The following is an 8,188-nucleotide window of genomic DNA, read 5'->3' on the forward strand; positions in this document are numbered from 1 at the left end:
ATTCATGTACAGTTGTAAGAAATAATACGGAGAGATCCCTTGTGCCTTCCTCCAGTTTCTCTCCATGTACGAATCCCATCTTGCAAAGCCATAGCACAATTTCCCAACGAGGATACTGACATTGTAACAGTCAAGATATAGAACATTTCCATCACCATAAAGATCCTGCATGTAGCCCAAGGATATTTTAAAAGATGGGACAGACTCCAGGTCTTCTTTCTACCAAAAATGGGAGAAAAAAAACACTATGGACATCTTCATGTTTCCATTTATTATTATCCTCATCATACCTTCAATATTAGCTTCTCCATGAAAAAAGCACATAAAATTGCAAAATTGCAGTTGGTCTGGACTCTTCAAAACACCTGTGTCCTGAAAACCATTGACAAAGGAAGGCTGTGGAATTGTTCCAGATTATAAGAAACTAGAAAAAACACAAGATAAACTAAATGCAATGTGTGATCTTGGATGGAGGTAAACAATTGCTATAAAAGATATTATTGGCACAGGAAAGTGAATATACTTAATGCTACTTAACTGTACACTTAGAAATGGTTAACATGGTAAGATTTATGTTATGATATTTGTAAAACCACAGTTTTAAAAAGATGTTATTAGAATATTTGATATTTGAACAGTATTGTAGAAAAGGTGATCATATTATATAGATGTTCGATTTCCAGAATTTGATAGTTGTACTTTGGTTATGTAAGAGAATGTCTCCATTCTTAAGAAATAAATGCTGAAAGTATTTAAGGTAAAGGGAAATAAAATGGCTCAGGAGAAAAATAAGGAAGAGGTAGCACAAATACGTCAAACGTTAGTAATTGATGGCTCTGGGTAAAGAGTATACAGGTATCCTTTCATTATTCTTGTAACCTTTCTGTAGATTTGAATTTATTTACTGAATACATTTTAAAGGGGTCTTTAAAAAAGTTAAAAAACCTTTGTTCCCATCCTGTCACAGGGGAAATGATCTTGTTTTTTAATTGAAGTATAGGGAAATGGTTTTCTATTTTAACTAATGTATTTTTGAGTACTCACTCTGGGAGAGGTGTTGGGCATTTACATTCATTTTCCCCGTTAATCCTCTCAGTAACCCCACCAGGAGGTCTTAACTCTCATCCTTGTTTTTTTCGGGGGGTGGGGGGGGTGGGGGATGGAACTTAGAGAGGAAAGGTGCCATCCAAGGTCACATGCTGGTTAGGGGCAGACCGAGGTTGGAACCTCCCAAATGTGCTCTTAGGATCATTCTGGAATAGCACAGACACCTTTTTCATTTTTCCTCCCCCCAGATCAGGACTCATACATGCACTGCTTTTGCTGTTTAGCATCTTGTCTTTTTACATATACATATATCAGTGCATGCAGATATTTTATGAATGGAGTTACTAGGTCTTAGAATGGAATTGCTGGATCAGTACCTTTCATTTGGGTAGAAGTTGCCAAATTGCCCAAGAAGATAGAAGTCAGCCTTGTACATACATTTGTCCATTCACACAACATGTCTTTACTGAACATCTACTATACAAGAGGCATTGTGCTGGGGGCTGGGGTAGAGCAGTGAGCCAGACAAACACTCCCCTGTTGGGAGGCTGTTACTGGCTGAAGAAATGGGACCCTTAAGATAGGAGGAAACAAACAAACAAACACGAATCAGGACCAGGTAGGATGCAAACTCACCAACATATGGGATCATGGAGATATTACTTAGTTTTCAAAATGGCTCTGAGTTTGCTGGAACCCAGGGAGAAGGGAGAGGAGTCAATTCCTCCTTTAGCTTTCTATCCTTATACTTATAAATTAATGTGAACCATCTTCTATTGTTGGGCTTCTAAGACAGTTCCAATTCTCTGATTTTTCTATCAAATGTGGTGATGAACTTGCTTACCTGTTCAAAAATCTCCTTCCAAATCTCAAGGTTTTTCTTTGAGATAGATTTTAGGAGTGAAATTCCGGAGGTAAAGCTTAAGCCTTTTTCAGATCCTGAGCCTAAGCTCCACCGGACATTTAAACTGACCCCTCTAGAAATTTGCTTCTTAAAGGGCTCTATGGCAGTTTCTAGCTTTGAGGGTGGGGGTGACAACACCTCCACCTTTTGGGAATCTCACCTCTTATTTCAAATTCAAAGGTAGGAATCACTTTGAGAAAATGAGGCCTCGGATCTCTATTGTCTGCTTTGTTTTTTTCCTCAGGATGATTATAAAGTGAATGCCTGGCCTGGCCCCCATTTCAGACTGCAATGCAAATCGCTGGGGGGTGTAACCTTGGAGGAGTTACCTGGAGAACTTTCTCTGTCAGACCATTTTTATTATCTGAAAGTTGGTGGAATCCATTCAGACATTTAGGCAGTGGACATTCACTGAACACCTACTATGTGCCAGGCTCTGTGGTAGGTGCTGGGGACACAGTGGTGAACTGGACTGGCCACTGCTACGCTCCCATGCAGTGGGGTTGGTAGTGGTGGGGAAGAGATACACTCTGTTTGAAAAGCCACTCAAAGACATGATGATAAAGGGATAAAAGCTAGGAAGGAAGGTGGAGGATTGTGAGCAGGTTTGATGGGGGTGAACACATCTTGGGGGTGTAAGCCAGGTGTGAAGACCTAAAAGATGAATGGAAGTTAGATTGAGTCCTCAGCCTCTGACAGGGTGTGGACACACAAACATAACAATCAAGGGGGATCCTCAGAGTCCTGGGTATGTCACCCTGCCTTCTCCCATACTTCCCAGTCAGCATAACTCAGTAATCACTTTCCCAAGCCCAGCCTTCAGGCAGGATCATTGGCATGCTGCATATATGGGCTTCCTGAAACTTGGAAAGAGAGGGCCTGCCCAAAGGAGATAAGGACAGGTCTGAACAAGAGGGATCCATCCTCTTTATGTTTATCCCACAACAAAAGAGGAGGCAGAGTCCAGAGTCAGAGTAAACCCAGGAAGTAGAATCCCTCCTTTTTAGGCCTTTAACAACAACCATTATTATTACTACAGGTCAGGCACTGTGTTGAGCACTTCCCACGTGGCTTCTTGTTTAACCCTCAACAGACTAATGAAGCAGGTTCTAATAGGGACAGGAAACTTGAGTGATCTGCCCAAGGTCACACAGGTGTCCAGAGCCAATGCCCTAAGCCACTGGACCTCCTCACCACCAACATTTGGGCAGCACTCCTAAAACATGCATTTCCACTTACCATCTACTTTTTATAACAACACAGTTAAGGAAAACATTAGGAGCCCTTTTTAAAGGGAGGAGTCCAAGCCTTAGAAGATAAGTGCTGGGAGATAAGTCCCAAATCCATGTGCCCTGACTCACTAACAAATCACTTACTGAGCCCCTACCATGAGCTAGGCCCTGTTCTATGTGCATAGTGAACAAAATATGGCAGTGGTCAAAACAGATAAATAAGCTATCCCTCACGGAGCTTACATTCTAGTTGGGTAGACAGACAATATAAGGGCAGAAATACACAACACATTGAATGACAGTTAAGTGGAAGGGAGAGTGAATGCAGTAGAGGAAGGTGGAGGTTTGTTCTTTAAACAGGAGGTGAGGGGAGGCATCTTTCATAATGTGATGTTTGAGCAAAGACTTGAAGGAAGTGAAGAAATAAGCCATGCAAATATCTGGGTGGAAGACTTCTAAGCAGAGAAGAAAGTGACTGCAAAGGCCCTGAGGTTAGTATGTGCTTGGCATGTTCAAGGAAAAGTAGAGGTCAGTGTGGGGACAGCTGAGGATACAGAAAGTGGGATTGCACCAAGGTCATAGGGGCCCTTGTGAGCCACTGGAAGGACTTTGACTTTTGCCCTGAGATGGGGAGTCACAGGAGGGCTTTGAACAGAGGAGGGGTGTGTTCTGACTTAAGTGTTGCAAAGACCTAATCAGCTGCACCGGAACAGAAGACTGACCGTGGGGCCAAGGGTGGAAGCCAGGAGCCCAATAAGGATGCCGGTGCAGTGTTCTAGTGCAGTGAGGAAGATGGTAGCTTACATTAGGGTGGTGGCTAAGTGGAAGGGTGGTAAGGATCTGATCTGCTGGTGAATCCAGCACAGAAGCATGAGAGAAAGGGGTCAAGAATGACAGTAAGGTTTCTGGCCTCATTCCACACTAGACCATCTGCTTCATTTGACAGTGGAGGAAAGCAGGTGCCCAGAGAGGGAAAGATGCTAACACGAGGTCACTCAATAGGTTTGGGAGAATGAGACTGGGGCCCAAGGCTGCTGACCGTCTTCCCTTTACCATCTTATACCCCTCAGGTATCAAGCCTAAATTTCCCCAAAATTAAGGAAGGCCCAAGTGTACTTGATAGTTTCTTTGAAGGTCAGAGAAAGATGACAATAATAAGTCAAGGCTTCAAGGAAAACAAACATATATTGAGCACCTACCATGGAGTAGATGTGATGGCTGCTCTCAGGTAGTGAGTGCAAAGCCTAAATGCACGTGTCCCAGGGGATGAGAAGTTAGTTATTGAAACTCAGAGGAGGAAAGGAACTCATCTGGCCAGGAAGAAATAATTTCCTTTGGACATTGGAGAGTGGACGAGATCTTTTTTCTCCCCAGAGAAAAGCTCTAGAATAGGTAATCTGTAGTAGAAAACATAAGAATTCTAGGGTAATGGTGATATTCTGTGTCATGTAAACACAGGTGTGTACGCACATGCATGTGTGTACTAATGTTCAATTAATGTACACTTAAGATGTGTGTGTATCTTTGCATGTAAATTTTACCTTGAAGACAAAAAGAAACTAAACAAGTATTACACTCTAGTTAGTGATATGCATGTTGAAATGTTTAGAGGTTAAGTATACTGATATCTGCAATTTACTCAGAAATGCTTAAAAAAATAAGAATGATGGATGGATAAATGGGTTGAAGTATACAATGTTCACAGCAAAGTCTGGGTGGTGGGATAAGGGTGTTCCCTGTAAATCTTTCAACTTTGCTGAATGTTGTAATATTTTCTTAACAAAAATGTTGGAAAATTATAAAAAGTAATTAATATGTTATATAGTCATCGTAGACAATTTAACAGTAATTCTTAAAACTAAAAACGTATTTACACAGGAGATACATGTGAGAATGTTTTTTGTAGCTAGGATTGTAATGGGGGTAAACAAACTGTCCACTCACAAGATAAATTATAAAATAGATTGTAGTTCATTGATACCATGGGATTCTGTGAAGCAGTTATTAAAGAATGAGAGTCAAATGTGCTGACACGGACATTTTGTCCATATGGGTTGACCAAGGGAAGGGCAAAATGTTATACACGTAGAATATAACATGTCCTCAACCCTACCTCCAAGACTGGCTTTTGCCCTGAAAGCAACCTGTGTAAGAGATCTAATCAGAGGCTTGAGGGTAATGGGATAGGGGGCAAACACTTTACTAATCCAAGAGATCCTTTATCCATCTGCCTGGGAGTAGCAGACAAGAACTTCAGATGGGAACCCTGGAACTTGGAAGGTAGACTGGGGAAGGACAGAGGTCTCCTGGAGGTCCTGAGATGGAAGTTGAATGGGCACAGGGGCCTGGAACTTGTAAAAGTGAACAAGGCCTGGTTATTGGGCACCTGTAGTTCCTCGTCCCCATCACCACCTCCATCCAAGTTGATGTTTCTTGGGGGAGATCTCTAGGGCGAAGTCTGTGCCCACATGTGTGAGCACATACATGAGGACGTGCCTTATCCCTTTCAACCCTCACCATGCTCCAGTTTACATATGGCGAATGTGAAGCTCAGACAGGTGAGGTTGCTAGGCCAGGTCATAAAGTGACAGAAGCAAGACTTTTTCAAGAGCTTCCTCAAAGTGGAAACCTATCAAGTGTGGATGAATCTAAGTAAATGCTACCTCATTTCATGATCACAAAATCTGGAGGGGACATGGAACATTCTCTAAAGATTAAGGCATACTATGTGTTTTAAGGCTCCGGATGGAGAAAGCAACCAGTGGTTCAGGCCTGGGCCCCAAGTCAAAAGCCACAAAAGAGACATCACATACTATTCTGCGGTGGAACCTCTTCTCATGAGGCCAGACTAAAAGGGATGTTTCAGGGCGATGGGCAGTACGGCTGTGTTTCCTTAATCATGTCTTTTAAAATGATTTTAGGCAATTCAGGGGAAACAATTAGGAGGAATATTGTTACTACTAATAACAGTAATAAGTAACTTAAGTACTCATTCATTTGATGTCTGGAGAAATGGGGATAAAATGCTCTCTATAGATACAGACACTCCTACAGATTGAAGGGAGGTCTGTCTTGCCTTCTATTAGCTATCATTGTACCAGAGACTGCAAAATGCCTTATTCATATCTGATCACATTACTGACCTGCCTACTGAAAGCCCTTCAGCGGCTCCATTTCTTAAGGTCCACTTGGTCCAGCCCCTGCCGTCACCTTCACCTGCCTTCACAAAAGATCTTGTCTCCCTTTCCAGCTATGTGCTCCAGCCACACAGCCTCCCCTCAGTTCCTTGTGGGGTGCCAGGACCTCAACCAGGGCTGTTCCCACTGCCCAGAAAGCATTTTCCTCCACACTTTAGCCTGCTTCACTGCTTCCTCGCTGATCTGCTGGACCATCACTTTCTCAAGAAAGTCTTTTTTTCAGGTCACTGAGCCCTGTGACCTAAAATCCTTTTATTATGCCCTATCCTTGTCTTCTTAGCATTTAACGCAATTGTACCATCACAATTGTTCATGAGATAAACTTATTAATGTGTTTCCCCTACGCAGTTGTAAGCACCAGGACTGAGTCTGTTTCTGTTCTCTGCTTTATCCCCAGTCTTTCCCCAGTGCCTGGCATGTAGTTCAACAAATTCAATAAATATTCACACCCCTCCTCCACCAAAGCGTCCTCTTTGGTGACAGCAGGGAGGAGAGCTTCCATGCTGCTGCAGCAGGAGATGGGGACAGTGGTTTGTGCTCTTGGCACCCTTCCTGGCACTATGATTTTGGACAGTTACTCTGCTGCTGAGGGCCTCAGTTTCCCCATGTGTAAAATGGAGATAACGCTCCTTCCTAGTAAGTCAGACTGCCCTAAAAGTCAACGGGTAGTGCATATAAAATGCTCAGCCCAGCGCCTGGCACATGCTATTCTCTCAATAGCTACTACTCTGTGCTTATTTAATAATACCAATGAGTAACACCCGGCCGGACTGTGTGTACTCGTCTAAGGCATGTATACTTAAATATTTCAATGGCCCATTTGGGGGCTTAAAAAAAGCAGAAAAGAATTCCTTCCGTGGATCAACGGGGCAAAAGAAGTCTGGGTGTTCCTGTTGAAAACGAAAGGTGAGGAACCCACTTTGCAAATGAACGTGCCCTCTAATGACACTGCAATTAAGATTGAATACTTTACAATGGAGTTCTTTCACATACACGGGCTCTGCGAATCCCCGCAGTCGCTTCGGGAAGTAGGCATTACTATTATTATTATTCCAATTAGACAGGGAGATGACTGAGGCCCAGACTCCTTAGCATAGCACACAGGGAGTGGCGAGAGGGGGATCACACAGAGTGGGGGGTCGGGCTGGGAGTCTAGTCTCAGCTCTGCCACCAACCAGCTGTGGTTTTCAGACAAACCTCATCTTGCACACTCAGTTTCCTCAACCGTAAAATGGGGCCCATCATACTAGACACTGCTTATGGACCTAAGCAGCTGGGAGTCCCAGGGACGGGATTATGTAACACTGAGGTCACAGGCAGAGCGCTCATCTCTGTACCTTCCAAGAGATGAGACAGCCAGGAAAGCAGTGCATTTTTTTTTTTTTTTACTTAACGAGCACTTTTATGGTGTTTTTTATGCACCAGGCACTGCTCAAAATGCCTTACATGCATTAACTCACAGAATTCTCACAACAATCCTACGAAGCAGGTACTATTATTACCTCCATTTCACAGATGAAGAAATTGAGGCACAGAGAGATGAAGTCAACTTTCTAATAAAAATACCTGTGATCTATGAAGTATCTATTATGCATCAGGCCCCGTGTCAAGCACTTTGCATGTGTTATTAAAAACCTGTAGCTGCTTGAAGACCTGAAAAGATGATGGTATAATTCAACACAAATATAATATTTAACCACAACACAGGTGTAAGTCCATCAATGTGTTGATTTATTAGCACAAGGGTACTAAGGATGTATGTACATGTGTTTCTTCTTTTCAAAAAATTTTCCAATTGATATTTTTAG

Source organism: Manis pentadactyla, chromosome 5 (assembly GCF_030020395.1).
Source record: "Manis pentadactyla isolate mManPen7 chromosome 5, mManPen7.hap1, whole genome shotgun sequence".
Classification (NCBI taxonomy): Eukaryota; Metazoa; Chordata; class Mammalia; order Pholidota; family Manidae; genus Manis; species Manis pentadactyla.